At 32.5% G+C, this 20,196-nt stretch overlaps 1 protein-coding gene and 2 long non-coding RNA genes across 3 annotated transcripts in view; 1 reads left to right on the forward strand and 2 right to left on the reverse strand.

Moving 5' to 3' along the window:
* Positions 1-20,196, reverse strand: part of LOC127726088 (prolyl 4-hydroxylase subunit alpha-1-like) — a 134,545-nt gene that overhangs the window by 91,282 nt on the left and 23,067 nt on the right. The gene's annotated exons all lie outside the window — the stretch shown is intronic.
* Positions 3,017-4,248, forward strand: LOC127726101 (uncharacterized). Its single transcript, XR_007993331.1, has 2 exons — positions 3,017-3,071; positions 4,068-4,248. It is a non-coding gene; the product is annotated as an uncharacterized LOC127726101 (long non-coding RNA).
* On the reverse strand, positions 13,303-19,517 carry LOC127726103 (uncharacterized). The gene is made up of 2 exons (XR_007993333.1): positions 19,251-19,517; positions 13,303-13,708 (listed from the first exon to the last, which is right to left on the reverse strand). It is a non-coding gene; the product is annotated as an uncharacterized LOC127726103 (long non-coding RNA).

Raw genomic sequence — 20,196 nt, forward strand, 5'->3', positions numbered from 1 at the left:
TTGTTAGAGGGGTCTAAATACAGCACAAACAACATTTTCCAAAAGACCAAAAAAGTGAAAAAGTATATTTTAACAAAACGCATTTGACTAACAGGTCGAACAACAAATGTTCTTAAACCCTGCTGACTGCCATTGGCGATTGCCAAATAAACGGATCACCGATGTAATAAATGGATCTTAATTAAAAATTTAATACTAAACAGAAAACAATAAACTTGCGGAAAAGATGATATACCGCAAACAAAAGGTGCAAAGGTTTTTGTACACCATATCCGGATTTCGACAATTAATGTCTCTTCAGTGATGTTAGGAATCGAAACGGTATTTGGAAAGCCATACAATTTACCTCAATTTAGGATAGACTCTTAAATTTTGAGGAATCAAAATAGGATGAACGGATCATATAAACCCGAAGGCAAATATAATACAAGCCCAAACGAAAAAATATAAATAAGTCTAAATTGAAAACAACGTTCAAACCTATGATTGCGTTGGATAAAAACCGCAATTTTTATACGTGTGCATGCAAAACAAATTTCTTGTTAGAGGGGTCTAAATACAGCACAAACAACATTTTCCAAAAGACCAAAAAAGTGAAAAAGTATATTTTAACAAAACGCATTTGACTAACAGGTCGAACAACAAATGTTCTTAAACCCTGCTGACTGCCATTGGCGATTGCCAAATAAACGGATCACCGATGTAATAAATGGATCTTAATTAAAAATTTAATACTAAACAGAAAACAATAAACTTTCGGAAAAGATGATATACTGCAAACAAAAGGTGCAAAGGTTTTTGTACACCATATCCGGATTTCGACAATTAATGTCTCTTCAGTGATGTTAGGAATCGAAACGGTATTTGGAAAGCCATACAATTTACCTCAATTTAGGATAGACTCTTAAATTTTGAAGAGTCAAAATAGGATGAACGGATCATATAAACCCGAAGGCAAATATAATACAAGCCCAAACGAAAAAATATAAATAAGTCTAAATTGAAAACAACGTTCAAACCTATGATTGCGTTGGATAAAAACCGCAATTTTTATACGTGTGCATGCAAAACAAATTTCTTGTTAGAGGGGTCTATATACAGGTATATATATATTTATCTTTGTATTTATATATATATATATATATATATATATATATATATATATATATATATATATATATATAATAGGCGGTGTTGTTGTACAAGTGAGAAATAAACAGCACATGATCCAGTGCCCCTCTTGGAGGAAATTAAGAATCAGATGTACTCTAACTAAAGCTTCAACACTTTTTGCAGTGCTTTTCAATATTGTCTTCAAATATGTTATATATTTTATTGGCAAATTGAAATGAAAACTGACACCGTTTTAATACTAAATATTTCATTTACAGTATACTGCACCATTACAATCAAAGCGACCTAGAAGAAAAAGAAGTAAAAGCTCTACAGAATCAGTTAATGTAAGATCTAAGAAACGAGTATCTGAATCATCCAGCTCATCTGACTCTGATATAGTTGACACTGAACTTCAAAGACCTGCTCCACTTTGCAATAGGTAACTTTATCATTATATTTGAATATATTCTATTTAATATAAACATTAAAGCATGATTTATTATATGCCATAAAAGATTTATATAAGTTGTTTACAAAACACATTATTTGCTAAAAAAAATTGTTTATAACTGTAGATAAACTTTTGGTAAAATATTTCAATGAAAATGTATAGAACATTACCATTTATATAAAAAGCTAAATAGTAAGGTCATATAACCATGGAAACAATGAAGAATGATTAAAATGAGAATTGAAGCTTGCATTCATGAAACAGCAATTCAACAGCACAACATAACCACCAACATAAACAACTTTAGGTCATTTTTTTTTTAAATCAATGATATTATTTGAAGTCAATAAAATTGAGAATGGAAATGGGGAATGCGTCAAGAGAGACAACAACCCGACCATAGAACAGACAACAGCAGAAGGTATCCAACAGATCTTCAATGCAGCGAGAAATTCCCGCACCCGGAGGCGTCCTTCAGCTGGCCCCTAAACAAATATATATACTAGTTCAGTGATAATGAACGCCATACTAAACTCCAAATTGTACACAAGAAACTAAAATTAAAAATAATACAAGACTTACAAAGGCCAGAGGCTCCTGACTTGGGACAGGCGCAAAAATGCGGCGGGGTTAAACATGTTTATGAGATCTCAACCCTCCCCCTATACCTCTAACCAATGTAGAAAAGTAAACGCATAACAATACGCACATTAAAATTCAGTTCAAGAGAAGTCCGAGTCTGATGTCAGAAGATTGTAACCAAAGAAAATAAACAAAATGACAATAATACATAAATAACAACAGACTACTAGCAGTTAACTGACATGCCAGCTCCAGACTTCAATTAAACTGATTGAAAGATTATGTCTTCATCATATGAATATCAGGCACAATCCTTCCCGTTAGGGGTTTACTATCATACCATCATAACATATATGAGAAGAACATAACCCGTGTCATGCCAACAACTGGTTTTTAAATAAATGTGTTTAATTCCGATGCAAAGACCCTATAAGTGAATAAATATTAACGCCAAAATATGCAATCTTTAATGACCTGACAACAGTATCGTAACTATATCCCTTCTTAATAAAAATAGTAAGACCTATTAAATTTATGAATTGTCAAGTTATAACATGTTTGACATAAAAAATCACTTTATTCGTTTATTATCATACATTGCTCTTTCTTATTGTACAAATTAAATAATTCAGTTTGTGCTTCCTTACTTTCCTTTCAGGAGAACAAGGCTGCGACCAACCAAATTTTTGGGTAGAAGTATCAAACAGGAATGGATAATCGATGAACAATTAGGTAAAAAAGAGTGGTACAAAGGAACTATTTTTCTGTATTGTCTGGGACTGATGGCAATTTGAATGCTGTTTATGAGATCAAATATGAAAGAGAGGATGAGGCTTATGAAATAAACCATTTAATTCAAGATTATCCGTCTGGATCTGTTGAGTTTTGTGATGTATAGCTTAACTTCAGTTTAGATAAACAGGTACATTACCTAGAAATTATTAATTATACAGTTTGTCATATTTATGGGATAAACCTTAATGTTACAGCAAACCAACAATAAAATAAAACAATGAATAAAAATAACTAGGCATCAAATCAAGGATTGATTTATTCATAAAGCAATATTCAATGAATGACAGAACAAATGAGTAGTGAATCAAATTATTATACATGTTGTAGTTTTTTAAATCTTTTACAACAAAAATGTATCAGATTAATGTGTTTGATAGATATAAGAAAATGTGGTATGAGTGCCAATGAGACAACTCTCCATCCCAAAAAACAATTTATAAAAGTAAACCAATTATAGGTTGAAAGTATATGGCCTTCCACAGGAAGCATTGGCTCACACTGAACAGCAAGCTATAAAGGGCCCCAAAATTTTTAGTGTTAAAACATTTAAGCATATATGTGTAATTTGTCATTTAAAAAACTGTGTGACTTTGTACCTCTAATATAAGACCAGTACAAATACGATTCTATTTATGAAAGAAATTATCACACAAAATTATAATGTTGTTAGCCATAGTAGTTCAAGAAAATGTAAAGTTTTAAGCTTCAAATAAATAACTTTGTTTTGTAAACATATATATAATATAGCTGGAGTGTATAACATGTATAATGTTCACTTTTACAGTCCCCCTTTTTCATTTTTGTGCAAAATACAGTATTTTCCCAGTAAATGTAAATGAATATATTATTAAATGTCTCTACACACATTAATTTATGCTGTAAATATGCCATAAATGAGCATACCATTGATTTATACTAAATGGTCCATTAATGTTATTTTCATTGAAGATGGGCTTCCATGCTTTTGTAGGAAAGTAGTTCCATATTAAATATGTCCTCGAATTTTCTTTAACCTAGCAAACTTAATTCTCTTAATACATACTGTGGGGTGTATTTTAACATCAATAAACAGTAGCTTGTACTTCATTAGCTTTTCCTCTACCTTTTTAAATATTTTTTTCAGGATTTTGGGAACTTGGAAAAACAGTAGAGTTTTTTGAAGCATAGACTACTAATTTGAAGAATATTGGACCTGTGAACATTTCATGTTGTTTGTAAATGATATTTTATGATAGTACTCATCACAAGGAAGATTTTGATGTATAATATGGTATGCTATATAAACTGAATATGTATTTATTGAACTTTGAAGTTGATCTTAAATTTGACTTTAGCGGAACCTTAACTATCTGAATTTGGAAAAAAAAACAATAAATTGATTTATGAAAAGACAAAGAATTACGCCGATTATGGTCCGTGTATATTTGCGTCCATTCGTTTTTCATTTTGAAATATCAAAAACAAAAAACAAAAAACGAGAGTGTTTTCATTTTTCGTTTTTGATTTCTCAAAAACCAAAACGGAAAACAAAAGTGTTTTCATTTTTCGTTTTTGATTTTTCAAAAACCAAAATGAAAATCAAAAGTGTTTTCGTTTTTCGTTTTTGATTTCAACAAACAAGAAAAACATCTACATTTGGATACAATTTCTGTATTATGTTCTATTTAATTCTCGTTTTACTTTTCCTTTCTTTTTTTATAGCCATCGATATTCCGGTGAATCTTCTAAATAATGTAGACAGACTAGACCGCCTGACTTATGACTTGAACAAAAGTGATTAATGAATCAAAGACTTTCAAATTTCCTTGTTTTTATCAATAATAAAATATAAAATTACTATATTTAAATATTAAATTAATCACAAATTTAAATAATACAATGAAAAAATATATAAAGATGATAAAAATAAAACGATTGATTACAACATCACATTAACAAGGGAGGTTACTACTTATCTGATAAGAAAACTAGCCCTGTCGTTAAAGTATGCACAGCGGTTATCAGATCAATAGTATTTAAATCGGGGATAATGTCGACTAATTGAAAAGACTTTATCAATCTGAACAATAAGGATGCATGATCTTTACTTTTAAGTTTGAAAAGTTTGTTATCTAAGATTATTAGAGTTGCATGATGACTGAGGCCAATCAGCCAATATTACACGAACATTCAAGTTCAGCATTCAAGACGGTAATATGTATATGCTATTTAGATTATTTAAAAAAAAAGTTCACACTCCAAGTCGAGGTTTAGGAGGCCATCTTAAGAGTCACCAGGAAGCCGTCCAAAATGCTCGGCAAATTATTGTACTTCCCGCCTTACTTGATTTATATCAAAATATAAAATATGTGATAAAATTGCTACGACTTTTTTTTTATTAAGTCGCAAATCACAAAACATAAGGTTGTGAGACTAATTGAGTTTGATCAGTTTCTAATTATTTTGCCTCAATAATTGGTGGCTTATTTTGTTCGTTTTGACTTTGCGTGATGGCAATAAAGATATTTGATAATCATTCATAACCGTGTACTTGTCGGACCATTTTTTTTTCAAGCAGTAAAGCATCGACAATTAATTGTTGGCAGTATGTTGGGTCAACCACAGAAATAGCCAAAAGCACAGGCACTTGAGAAGCATGTGGCTTTCCTCCAATTTTTAGAAAAAGGGGGCTCTTTAAAAGTGATGAGGCCAATTTTCCCTGGACTTATTTCACTCATAGGGTTAAAATCTAAAATTGGTCTGCACATTGCAAATTGAAGATGACGTTATATATTGTAACAATGTTTTACATATTCCCCTGAAATCAAAATACTTTTCAGTGCTATATGTTTCTGTTGAAGGCATTGTAATACAAAATTGCAAAGGGTTAGAGCCTAATTCTCAATAACTTGTTTTCACTTACAGGGTCCAAAAGGTGTTTTTCATATCTTTATCTTACTTGAATTATAATATTAAAAAGTTTAAATTATATATTTAAAATATCTTTTTTTGTAATTTTAGTTCATTTTTGTGTTTCGGAGTTTAGTGTGACGTCCATTTTCACTGAACTAGTACACATCTTTGTTTATGTGCCAGTTGAAGCCCGTCCTGGTGCAGGATTTTCTCGCTGTGTTGAAAACCTATTGGTGGCCTTGGTCTGTTTTTGCTCTTTGGTCGGGTTGTTGTCTTTTTGACAAATTCCTAATTTCAATTCTCAATTTTATTTTAACAATTGTATATACACATAAATTTCCATAAACTCAAAATGCTATTCAGCGTTACATGTTGCATGCTGTTGGAGACACAAATTTACTTTTACATGTTTTTGTCAAATTTTGCATCGAAGGCCGTCGATAGCCAAAATGAATAAGTGTCCGAAAGACAATAAATAGCTTTACTAAAACACAATTTTGAATTTGGTTATCGATGACCTTTTTATACGTTTTAGGAATTAATACTAATTAATACGACGGACGACAGACGACGACGACGACGGACGCCAAGTAATGAGAAAAGCTGACTTGGCCCATTGGGCCAGGTAAGCTAAAAATGGCCATGGTGTGAATAAAATTCAGGGGGAAATTAGTCTTTCTTTTTAGAATTATTTACAATTATTTAATGCGTTCTTTTTGTACAGTAGATAAGCGACAGCAAATATATACGGAAGCGTGTATGGACCGCGTCTTAGCTTAATATGCATCTCGGACAAGTTAAAAATCAGTGCAGATCAACTAAGATTGAGTTGATGAGAGTAATTGCGATTATATAAGTTGATTTAAAATGGAAGAAAAGAACGACAATAAAAATAGTAAAACGGTTGTGTTTTAACTAGTTTGGCGAACGTTAAGAATAAGAATTGTGTTTTTTGCTGTACATGTTCTGGATGTTCTGAATGTTCTGAATGTATGAATACCCTATATCCTTTCTTTCTATCATGGAGGTATAAAGTCATGGTGAGAAAAATGTCGTTAACAATGAACGTAACGTTAAGGTGGTAACAAACACTTTGACTAAAATTAATTTGGCTCGTTTAATTTTCATTGGATATATAGGAGTTTGACAAACACTAATTTTGATCATTAATCAATATCATTCATCATTAATACAATATCTTTAAAAAAATTCCATAAAACTTACCTTTAATTATTTTTTATGAAAAAAATTTCAAACTATATTTATACATAATTTCTTCTATAAAATTAAAATTTAATTCGGTGTCTATTTTTAACTGTTAATCTACTTACACTTTCTATTAATTGTGCAATACAACTCTGAATTTTGATTGTGATTAAATATTTGACATATCACAGGTTTCTGACACAGAATGGATGTTGTCTAAGAACTTAAATCAGAGTACAGAATACTGAACATCGGTTGACCGCAAGTTCTTGTGGATGGTCACAAGCACTTGTCTCAGAAAAAAAAATCACATTTCTATACCTGAAAGTTAGGTGAAGGTACATAGATTATTTTTTTCTGAGACAAGTTCGTGTGTGGATGATGAATAAATGACAGGGAATTCACCCTCACCGTAATAACTATTATATTGTAGTGATATAATCATTTGTTATCAGTATACTTTGGTTTGTTGTTATATATTATATTAATATTTGTATAACAGTTATATATAATTTTCATCCATTTGTATATCATTGTATTCTACTATTCTAATGATAGTGCAGTGCAAGTGCATGGTGGACACTCTTCTGTAATAATTCGTTTTTCTAATAGATTGGATTTTAGTAGGCATTCATATTTTCCCGCTTTTGTTGCAAAACGTTCTTGAGATATTCTTCCGTATGCGTATACACAAATTTTCGGTATTCTTGATTTGTTATTGATATAGATATAAGAAGATGTGGTATGAGTGCCAATGAGTCAACTCTCCATCCAAGTACCATTTGTAAAAGTAAACCATTATAGGTCAAAGTATAAATGTAGTACTACGGTCTTCAACACCGAGCCTTAGCTCACAGCGAACAGCAAGCTATCAAGGGCCCCAAACTGACTATTGTTAAACCATTCAAACAGGAAAACCAACGGTCTAATCTATATAAAAAAAAAACGAGAAAAACTTATGAACCACATCAACAAACGACAACCACTAAACATCAGGTTCCTGACTTAGGACAGGTGCAAACAAATGCAGCGGGTTTAAACGTTTTAACAGGATATATGTATTTCTCACGTCAAAACATTTTCATATCATTTATTTATGTTCTTATAATTATTTTCAACAAGCGATAAGGAGTGTTATTTTGCACTCGATGATATTCGCATAATTATACGAAATACATTCGGTTATCAGTCAAAAACGCAAGTCACGTGGGTAGAAATGTCTATGGCATCATAGCAACGGAATGCCCTCACGGTCATCCGCTGTAAAAATGAAATTGGATATTTACCTATCCAACATACAAAAACATGCGTAGATTAAGCAATTAAAAGACTCCTTGAATTCAATTTTTGTTAAAATCAAACTTAAATTGATTATAAACGCTTTGGACCTTAATGTGGACCAATTTGAAAACCGGGTCCAAAATCAAAAATCTTATTACACGGTTATATTCGCCAAACCAAAGAACCATAATAATCTATTTTATTTGTTAAAATAAAAAAAAAGTTTAATTTTGGACCCTTTGGACCCTTTGGACCTTCATGTGGACCAAATTGAAAACGGACCCCAAAATAAGAATCTATGAATATACACGGTGAGATTCTGCATATGAAAAACCCCAAGAATTCAAGAATTTGAATTAGACCCCATTTAAATTGGTCAAGAAACGATCAACGTATAAGAAAAGTATTGTTTTAAGCCCTTTTTCCTAAAACGATTCATTTTAGACTTATACTTAAGTTATTGTCCGGAAACCAGAAAATCCTAGTTTTTTTACCGATTTTTTTGTCCGTAATTCTTGAACGTTTTGGACCACAACCCCCAAAATCAGTCACAACATTCCTTATGAAGTATGGAACCTTGTGGTACAAATTCATTGAGATCCATACACTTATAATTAAGTTGTTGTCCTGAAACAAGAAAAATGCTTGTTGTTGGTCCTTAATTCCTACAAAGTTGGGACAATAACCCTCAAATCCATTCCAACCTTCCTTATGTCGCATGAAACTCTGTGGTTCAATTTCATAAAGATCCATACACTTACATGTATACTCAAGTTATTGTTCTGAAACCAAATGTCTTAAGTCGACGACAAACGACATACTTATACAACCGCAAAATCACTCTTTTATGCAAGGTTGTGCCTGAGATGGTAATGATGGATGGCTTTTTAATGTCCAGTGGCAAATTAAATGCATATTCAGGACGAGAACATGTTATTGTATTTATGAATTATTAACCCTGCTTTGGATTAGACCGACACGCTGAACCGGACATGATAGTTCGCGATGTTATAGTTCGCAGGAAGACATGTTACCCTACGCGGATTCAATATTTTGACTCCGAGCCGACCAGTCTATGCTTTTTCTTATTAAGGCCGCGTGCTTGTAGAGAAGCAGCAAAAGCAATTTTAAAATCTTTGGTTTGACCAGACCGAAGTTCCCAGAACCTCCGCAATTTCATGCACATCTTCACATTACAGGTTGCAACACTATGCAATGTCATTGGGTTCCAAAAAACGTTTAGAAAAATATGTCAATGTGCTTTCCCATATGGTATTTATGCAGAACAATTATTGGAAATCTATGGTGATTTGCAAAGTAATTGTCAAAATCAAGCTGTAACTGAACAAAGTGACTGTATCCAAGTTGTAGATATTGCATGAATACCGTCTTAATTTTAATATTTGTTTTGTTTTATCTTCTTAATTTCTCGATCATTTATAACGAAGAAAACCCATTTTATCAATGTTTTATGTGGTTTCATGTGAAAGACAACTCTGTTCCTATGAACTGCTTTTTTCCCCACCCAGGTATGATTTTGGGAGTATTACTCGAATATATTGGCCTGTTTGAAGTCAGGAGCCTTTAATTCTGTTGTCGTCGGTAGCTGTATGCCATATATGTTGTTTTTTTTTCAATTATTGTTAATCATAAAGGGGCCACCATTAATAAAATATTATTTTGCATGGGGGAGTAGTGGGGGATTGACAGGTTTTAAAAATAAAAAGTCTAACCTGGTGTAAATAAAAAAAAACAGGCACAAGAAAATGAAAGAAGAGTGACGCTACAGTACCAACAGGTGAAATGTACTGTTGATTTTTTTCCCGCCTAACCCTCCCGATAATGAAAAAAACAGAAAAGTGCTTTGGACGCAATAAATTAATAAAAAATTTCCCATTTTGTCACAGGAGCAAAAGAAGTTAAGTAACTATATGCTGGCAAATTATTGAAGCTCACGTCTTTATTGATAGTCATAAAAATAAAGAGAAAACGTATGATTACCAATAACAATGTACTGTAGACAGAAAACGTTGGTATAGGCAACTAGTATATAATGGTCTGGATTGGGGTCCGTCGTTTCTGTATTCTTTAATGTTTGAGGCAATTTTTCTCTAATCATTATACTTTTTGCCAATTATTCTCTATTCTTTATATTCTAACACCGCATTATTCTCTTTTCTTTATTTTTGGTCCATTTTCTCTTAAGTTATCTTTATATTTTTGCCCATTATTTTCTATTCCGTAAACCCCCGTCCACACCCTCTAGTATAGGTCACCGTATATATAGCCTCCACAAAGGAGTAAATGTCATCACGAATAGGCCCCGAATGGCAAAATGATTGAATGCTAATCCCATTTTGAATTGTGAACTTTCGGAAATTTGTTTTTCAATCAAACGATCGTAATAAAAAAAAAAAAAACAGATTATCGTCGTGAATGTTCGTGTAATAGTACTAATACTGACAGATGGACATAGGTCATCAGTTCTAATCATCTTAGATTACTAACCTTTCAAATCTTAAAAGTAAAGATCATGCATCCTTATTGTTCAGATTGATAAAGTCTTTTCTATTCGTTGACATTATCTCCGATTTAAATACTATTGATCTGATAACCGAGTGCATACTTTAAAGACAGGGCTAGTTTTCTTTTTAGATAAGTAGTACCTCCCTTGTTAATGTGATGTTGTAATCAATCGTTTTATTTTTACCATCTTTATATAATATTTCATTGTATTATTTAAATTTGTGATTCATTTAATATTTAAATATAGTAATTTTATATTTCATCATAGATAAAAAGAAGGAAATTTGAAAGTTTTTGATTCATTAATCACCTTAGTTCAAATCATAAAAGAGGGACGAAAGATACCAGAGGGACAGTCAAACTCATAGATCGAAAACAAACTGACAACGTCATGGCCAAAAATAAAAAGACAATCAGACAAATAATAGTACAGATGACACAACATAGAAAACTAAAGACTAAGCAACACGAACCCCACCAAAAACTGGGGGTGATCTCAGGTGCTCCGGAAGGGTAAGCAGATCCTGCTCCACATGTGGCACCCGTCGAGTTGCTTATGTTATTACAAATCCGGTAAATAGTCTAATTCGGTAAGTCACATAAGACAGGCGGTCTATTCTGTCTACATTAATCAGTAACTACACCGGAGTATCGATGGCTATGAAAAAAGAAAGGAAAAGTAAAACGAGAATTAAATAGAACAAAATACAGAAATTGTATCCAAATGTAAATGATTTTTTGTTTGTTGAAATCAAAAACGAAAAACGAAAACACTTTTGATTTTCATTTTGGTTTTTGAAAAATAAAAAACGAAAAATGAAAACACTTTCGTTTTCCGTTTTGGTTTTTGAGAAATCAAAAACGAAAAACGAAAACACTTTTGTTTTTCATTTTGGTTTTTGATATTTCAAAACAAAAACGAATGGACGCAAATATACACGGACCGATTATTACATACCTTTCGGATAATCGATAGACAAAATTCATCCAAAATCCAATTATAACTTTAAACTGTAATGAATGATAATATATATATGATAACAGAATTATGCACAATGTTTCAGTTTGTAGATTTTGCATTTTAAAACCATATATTACGATGAGACGACACTTTGTGTGACTTCTCTAATTACTCCTTAACAATCATGATATACAGTGTTTTTTTCTGTTTTAATGTAAAATATTTTTTTTTATTATAATGCTTGTATTTGTTTGTTTTTTTTTATGTAAAAGATAGACGTCTTTAATGTCAGACATGATCTGTCATCCATTACAAAATGCATCATTCGTCACATATGCATGATGTTCTGAAATCTCTTTGTCACTAATATCTTCAACATCACATACATGTTCAAATATTACTTATCATTTTAAGTGTAACCTGTAATTAACGATTAAACACGGTGGTGTTTTACCATTTAATCGATTGCATTTGAGGCAAAATACATCTGCAACTAAACGACTCACCATACAAATTTTCCTTAATTTATTACAAGAACAATGTCATTTAACGTTTAGGATAAAACTATATTAAGTTTTCTTTTTTGATGTGTCTTAAAGTACGGTTTGGACTTAATATGTGAGCCAACATATATTGTTCAGAAACATTCATCCCCTGCATTGGACATCTTGCAATTTGGTTAATTACATTGAACACTTAAGTTTGCCTGATAGTCATATAAAAGAACCACATGAGCACTAGAGGTCATCACATCCTATTCAATAAGGATATTCCCAGATAGTAATACATTTTTAATCAAAAATCCAGACGCAGTGATTGAACATCAACATTATAATTTAAAAATTTATCAAGAAGTCTTATAGCGTTAAAGCCAGAAACAAAGATTTGAAAGTCATTTTCTAAACTCGATAGCTTTATAAACAATAAACACTGGACACTTTTAATTTGCAAAACACTCATTTGCAAATCCGCCGCCGCCTCTCCTTAGAGCTACAGTGTCGTGTATATAACCAAAATGTGCGGAATTACATGGGATTCAATAAATTCATTGCTTTTCTGCTGTTATTATTATATATATTTTGTAATTTGATTTAGAAAAACATGGGATTTTCAATATCCCATGGGATAAGGCAAATCCCATGGGATTGACCATTATCCCATGGGATTTTGGTTAAATCCCATAGGATTTTTTTGGGTCCCATGGGATAATTGTAGTCCCATGGGATATTTGTTGTCCCATGGGACAAAAAAAATCCCATGGGACTATAATTATCCCATGGGATTTTTAATATCCCGTGGGACAAAATAAATCCTATGGGATTCAAATTATAAATATACAGTAATGTGTATGTTACAATGAATTCTGTTTGGTAGTAAATTGTTTTAAGATGAATCTTTTTAGTTGAATATCTTTTTTTCCTTTGAAATGTTAATGCAATTATATTGTTCTATAACTGTTCAAAACTAAACTTTTAAACAACAAAGTAGATAATGTTAGTATCAATATATGTTTATTTATGAATTCTAGAATACTTTTTTGAAACACAATTTTTTCCCATTTGGAATCAATGAAAACTCTATTATTAGGCTTGACATACTAGTGGCTTTTCACATAAATCTAATTTTTTTTCAGGATATCCCTCCACCCAAAAAATTAATAGTTTCTTATCATCCAGCATTGTGTGATCGTAATGTATAGTCCACTTTTTGGCCATTCAGCACAGAACATTGTCATTAATATTGTTTTAATATCTTTAGATATTTAATAGAACTTCGATTCATTGACTGAGTGATGAAAATAATAACTGATCTGACTTTTGTCCATATTGTCTTTGAATTTATTCTGGTCTTGTTTCTGTGTTTTCTCCTTTTATTCTTAGTGATGAATTTCAATCCTTCTGAAAAAGAACCAATAAAAATTTGAAGTTATGGATTATAAAAAATTGTTTGCATACATGTAGCAATAACATATGATTTTCAATAAAAATAGCTATGGCGCATTGCGGTATGGATTTTACTGATTGTTGAAGGTTGTCCAGTGTCATCAGTTGCTAATCTCCTATATCCTTTGGTCTCTGGTGGAGAGTTGTCAAATTAGCAATATACCACATCTTCCTATTCTAATATTATATAACAATCAATTTATGTATTCTTCTTTATAACATTTGGGTATTTTCCCCAGTTATATATATATATATATAGATCAATGTTAAAACTTTAGGCAATTACAATAACATTCCATTTTTCACAAGAATTTGCAATATATTATGCAAAACGCCAACAACAGAAACAGCACTTCTTTAAACTTCTGAAGTTCTGAAAGAGTTCCACTTGTTTTTTATTTCAATGAGAGAAAATACCTTGAACTCTTTTGACATGTTGGAAATTATAACATTGAAACAAAAAATTATATTGTTTTTTTTTCTTATTTTTGTGTTGTTCGGTTGCTGTCTCATTTTTATATATGGTTATACATATATCCTAAATCTTCTTTTTGTTAATACTTAATTATTAATAGTAAAAATGGGATATTTTTTATTTTGATAATCTCAAAACATTATTATTCTATCAAATAACTTATTTCCAAGTTCACAAAACACCAATGTGTCAGATATTAATTTTAAGACATGTATAAACATGATCAACAAGCAGTTGACAGGATGTCATGCAAAAATCTCACTAATATTAAACTTTCACAAAAACTCCATACTCAGCGAGTACTATTAAAATTCTTAGTACAGGACACCATGCCTGGCAAACACTAGCATGTGTCAATGTCTAGTCAATCATGTAATCAGGCTCAAAATCTTAGGTTAGCACTGAATTTAAAAGTTCACCACACAATGAACATGTGTATGAAATTCAACTTCTGGTAAGCTATGTACCTTAACCTAAAACTTTAACCTAAGAATGTACTATAATTTCACATTATGACATTTCTATGTTCAGTGATCCATAAAATCAGGTTAAAAACAGTAAATGTGGTGTATAATGTATAAACAAGAGTGCACACGCTGAAATGTTGCGCCTTCTTTACTAATCATTGATATCATGTTGATAGTCCTATATATAAAGCTTTACTACAACTATCACATAAACTCAACATGATCCAAGAAAATGAATTCAAGGTCATATAAACCGGACAAGAAATACATGTACACCTTACAATCATTCAATATACTAAATACAGTTGACCTAGTATTGCTTATCATGCTTATAGTTTCTAAGAAGCAGCCTTAACCAAGAAAACTAAACATTGACCAATGAACCATGGAAATGAGGTGAAGGTCAGATGAACCATGCCAGGCAGACATGTACAGCTTACAATCCTTCCATACAACACATATAGTTGACCTATTGCTTATAGATTAAGAAAAACAGACCAAAACACAAAACCTTAACACTAAGCAATGAACTGTGAAAATGAGGTCAAGGTCAAATAAAAACCTGGGAGACTGACATGTACATCAAAAAATGTTTCCATACACCAAATATAGTTGACCTATTGCATTTAGTATTAGAAAAAAAGACCAAAACTCAAAAATTTAACTTTGACTACTGAACCATGAAAATGAGGTCAAGGTCAGATGACACCTGCCAGCTAGACATGTACATCTTACAAACATTCCATACACCAAATATAGTAGACCTATTGCATACAGTATAAGAAAAACAGACCAAAGCACAAAAACTTAACTATAACCACTGAACCATGAAAATGAGGTCAAGGTCAGATGACACCTGCCAGTTGGTCATGTACACCTTACAGTCCTTCCTTACACCGAATATACTAGACCTATTGCTTATAGTATCTGAGATATGGACTTGACCACCAAAACTTAACCTTAAATATAAAAAAGAAGATGTGGTATGATTGCCAATGAGACAACTCTCCACATGAGACCAAATGACACAGAAATTAACAACTATAGGTCACCGTACGGCCTTCAACAATGAGCAAAGCCCATACCGCACAGTCAGCTATAAAAGGCCCCGAAATGACACAATGTAAAACAATTCAAACGAGAAAACTAACGGCCTTATTTATGTACAAAAAATGAACGAAAAACAAATATTTTACACATAAACAAACGACGACCACTGAATTACAGGCTCCTGACTTGGGACAGGCACATACATACAGAATGTGAGGGCGTTAAACATGTTAGCGGGATCCCAACCCTCCCCCTAACCTGGGACAGTGGTGTAACAGTACAACATAAGAATGAACTATAATAACAAGAGTGCACACGCTGAAATGTCTCGCCTTCTTTACTAATCATTGATATTATGTTGATAGTCCTAAATATAAAGCTTTATTACAACTGTCACATAAACTTAACATTAACCAAGTAAACTAAACATTGACCAATGAACCATGAAAATGAGGTCAAGGTCAGATGAACCATGCTAGGCAGGCATGTACAGCTAACAATTCTTCCATACAACAAATATAGTTGACCTATTGCTTATAGTTTAAGAAAAACAGACGAAAACACAAAAACTTAACACTGAGCAATGAACCTTGAAAATGAGGTCAAGGTCAAATAAAACCTGCGTGACTGACATATAGATCATAAAATATTTCCATACACCAAATATAGTTGAACTATTGCATATAGTATTAGAAAAAAAGACCAAAACTCAAAAACTTAACTTTGACCACTGAACCATGAAAATGAGGTCAAGGTAAGATGACACCTGCCAGCTAGACATGTACACCTTACAATCATTCCATACACCAAATATAGCTGACCTATTGCATGCAGTATTAGAAAAAAAGACCAAAACTCAAAAACTTAACTTTGACCACTGAACCATGAAAATGAGGTCAAGGTCAGATGACACCTGCCAGCTAGACATGTACACCTTACAATCATTCCATAAACCAAATATAGTAGACCTATTGCATACAGTATAAGAAAAACAGACCAAAACACAAAAACTTAACTATAACCACTGAACCATGAAAATGAGGTCAAGGTCAGATGACACCTGCCAGTTGGACATGTACACCTTACAGTCCTTCCATACACCCAATATACTAGACCTATTGCTTATAGTATCTGAGATATGGACTTGACCACGAAAACTTAACCTTGTTCACTGATCCATGAAATGAGGTCGAGGTCAAGTGAAAACTGTCTGACGGGCATGAGGACCTTGCAAGGTACGCACATACCAAATATAGTTATCCTATTACTTATAATAAGAGAGAATTTAACATTACAAAAAATCTGAACTTTTTTTTCAAGTAGTCACTGAACCATGAAAATGAGGTCAAGGACATTGGACATGTGACTGACGGAAACTTCGTAACATGAGGCATCCATATACAAAGTATGAAGCATCCAGGTCTTCCATCTTCTAAAATATAAAGCTTTTAAGAAGTTAGCTAACGCCGCCGCCGCCGTAGCCGCCGCCGCCGGATCGCTATCCCTATGTCGAGCTTTCTGCGACAAAAGTCGCAGGCTCGACAAAAATCAGTTGAAAGAGGCTTTAAACTCATCAGATAGATAAAAATACAAATACTACAAGTACAAGTGGACGTGGCCGGGTACTTGTACATCCAAACAACAAAAAGACACTAAGTACAGATCTGAGAGTACTCGCAGTTACTGACAGCTAGTTCAAAGCCACTAATTACTAATAAAAAAAATCATGCATCTAAGACTAAGTTCTTGTTCACTGATCCATGAAATGAGGTCTAGGTCAAGTGAAAACTCTCTGACGAGCATGAGGACCTTGCAAAGTACGCACATACCAAATATAGTTATCCTATTACTCATAATAAGAGCGAAATTAACATTACATAAAAATCTGAACTTTTTTTTCAAGTAGTCACTGAACCATGACAAGAGGCTCTCAAGAGCCTGAACCGCTCACCTGCATTTTAGAGGAGAAGATCTTTAAATGTTAGCAAACTTGATTTTGACTTGGATGGAGAGTTGTCTCATTGGCACTCATACCACATCTTCTAATATCTATTGATGAACACATTGTGTAAAATTGTCTTTAAAGGGCAATAACTCCTTAAGGGGTCAATTGACAATTTTTGTCATAATAACTTTTTTGTAGATCTTACTTTGTTGAACATTATTGCTGCTTACAGTTTATATATATCTATTATTATATTCAAAATAATAACAAAAAACTGCAAAATTTTGTTAAAACTACCAATTCGGTGGCAGCAACCCAACAATGGGTTGTTCGATTCATCTGCAAATTTCAGAGCTGATAGATCTTGACCAACTGAACAATTTTATCCCTGTCACATTTGCTCTAAAAGATTTAGTTTTTGAGATATAAGCCAAAAACTGCATTTGACCCTTATGTTCTATTTTTAGCAATGGCGGCCATGTTTGTCGATGGATACAAACTTCGGATACAATTTATAAACAAGATACCCTAAGGAACATTAAGTTAAAAGTTGAGGGTAATTGGCCTAGTAGTTTCAGAGGAGAAGATTTTTAAATGTTAGCAAACTTGATGAACACATTGTGTAAAATTGTCTTTAAAGGGCAATAACTCCTTAAGCGGTCAATTGACAATTATGGTCATTAAATTTTTTTGTAGATCTTACTTTGCTGAACATTATTGCTGCTTACAGTTTATATATATCTATAATAATATTCAAAATAATAACAAAAAACTGCAAAATTTTGTTAAAACTACCAATTCGGTGGCAGCAACCCAACAATGGGTTGTTTGATTTGTCTGAAAATTTCAGAGCTGATAGATCTTGACCAACTGAACAATTATACCCCATGTCAGATTTACTCTAAAAGCTTTAGTTTTTGAGATATAAGCCAAAAACTGCATTTGACCCCTATGTTCTATTTTTAGCCATGGCGGCCATGTTTGTCGATGGATCAAAACTTCGGATACAATTCATAAACTAGATACCCTAAGGAACATTTAGTTAAAGTTTGAAGGTATTTGGCCCAGCAGTTTCAGAGGAGAAGATTTTTTAAATAGTTTACGACGACAGACGACGACGACAGACGACGGACGCCAAGTGATGGCATAAGCTCACATGGGGCCCTTCGGGCCTCGGTGAGCTAAAAATGAGGTCAAGGACAATGGACATGTGACAGACAGAATTCGTATCATGAGGCATCTATATTCAAAGTATGAAGCATCCAGGTCTTCCACCTTCTAAAATATAAAGCTTTTAGGAAGTTAGCTAACACCACCGCCATAGCCGCCGCTGGATCACTATCCCTATGTTGAGCTTTCAGCAACTTTTGCGACAAAAGTCGCAGGCTCGACAAAAATACATGAACATTTTAAAGTACTAAATTTTGAGTATATACATGTAAAACCACAAGTTACTAACTGAAGTTCATGGTGAACTGTAACCAAAAACTTTAAGTGAATACAATTTAGAGAAAGACAGATGAATGCACAAACACTATCAAAACAGAGCATAAAACTTACCTAACAAGAAGTTTTACATTTATTCTTCAGAAGCAGGAAAATTGAAGTTTTTCTTTTCTTTCTCTGCCCTCCATGATATAAACTTCAAATTCATTCATGCAAAATATGAAAATCTGCAAAAGTAGGACCTTGTATCTCAGCTTATCCACATTTTGACTTTTGAACTGCATTGTTCTTTCATCTTGCTGGCAACCTAAACATAAAAAAAATGATGAACACATAATTCTGGATTAACTTCGTGTATTTATTTTTGTTGGTACAAACAATTTTTTCAAACTTTAAACGAAAACATCATCACACTCACAAAAAAGGATGTCATACTAACCTCCAAAATATTTAAACAAACCAAAATTAATACTTGATTAAGATCTTGTCATAAATGTATAGCATGGATACCTCTTATTTTTGAAGACCATATGTCTATTGCATACTTATATTCCTTTGTACAAGAGTATGCATATTAATATTAAAGATTGATTCTGTCAGAATCTGAGGACTTTAAAATCAGAGGTAGTGCCATTATCCCCTGAATTCATTACACTATACAATGCCATAAGGCTACTCCAAGTTGTATGCCAATCTTTAACATGTTTAATTAGCATGATTAATTTAAGTTTCATAACTCCATGTGTAACTTTGAGAATCTTACAATACTTTTTATTCTGATTTTCAGAACTTACATGACTTATTGTGAGGTTTTTATTAATTCGACTGAGAGCTGTATTGCATTCTTATATCTGATACATATTTATGAGCTGAAGACCACCTCCGGGTGCATTATTTTCTCGCCGCATTGAAGACCCATTAGTGGCCTTCGGCTGTTGTCTGCTCTTTGGTTGGGTTGTTGTCTCTTTGACATATTCCCCATTTCCATTTTCAATTTTATGTATGCAGATTTTTCTTAAATCACAATAATCAATCTTACATTTTTGTCCATTATTCAAAA

The sequence above is a fragment of the Mytilus californianus genome, unplaced genomic scaffold, assembly GCF_021869535.1.
Source record: "Mytilus californianus isolate M0D057914Y unplaced genomic scaffold, xbMytCali1.0.p SCAF_16, whole genome shotgun sequence".
Taxonomy (NCBI): domain Eukaryota; kingdom Metazoa; phylum Mollusca; class Bivalvia; order Mytilida; family Mytilidae; genus Mytilus; species Mytilus californianus.